The 434-nt window shown below is 36.9% G+C and overlaps 1 non-coding gene across 1 annotated transcript; it reads left to right on the forward strand.

Annotated features, from left to right (window-relative positions):
- The first annotated feature begins 327 nt into the window (after positions 1–327).
- On the forward strand, positions 328–434 carry LOC121219720 (small nucleolar RNA R71). The gene has a single exon (XR_005916611.1). It is a non-coding gene; the product is annotated as a small nucleolar RNA R71 (small nucleolar RNA).

A 434-nucleotide genomic window follows, 5' to 3' on the forward strand; every position in this document is an offset into this window, starting at 1 on the left:
CGAACAAATGTCCTTCCCCACAATAGACACAGGCTTTATTTTCAAATTGGTTCGGTGGTTGTGCTGCAAAACTATTAAACCCATTAGTGGTAATTTTTTTAAGGATTGAAAAAATCGAAGATACCTGATATGTGAGTAAACTGAGAGCGTCCACTTCATGTACTCCAGCGATTCGTTTTTCTAATGCTACTCAATATCCTTTCGATAATTTCATAAGCCTCATTATAAGACTTAGAAAGGAGAGCACCGTTAGCAGAGGCATCTACTACCATCCTCGTATGAGCATTGAAACAGTTATAAAATGTCTCAAGTTGGATGCAATGAGGGATTCCATGATAAGGGCATTTTTGTAGTAATTTTTTGTACATTTACAATGCCTTATACAAGGACTAATCATCCATTTGTTGGAAAGCAGTGATCTCATTCCTCAACTT

This window comes from Gossypium hirsutum, chromosome D07, assembly GCF_007990345.1.
Source record: "Gossypium hirsutum isolate 1008001.06 chromosome D07, Gossypium_hirsutum_v2.1, whole genome shotgun sequence".
Lineage (NCBI taxonomy): Eukaryota > Viridiplantae > Streptophyta > Magnoliopsida > Malvales > Malvaceae > Gossypium > Gossypium hirsutum.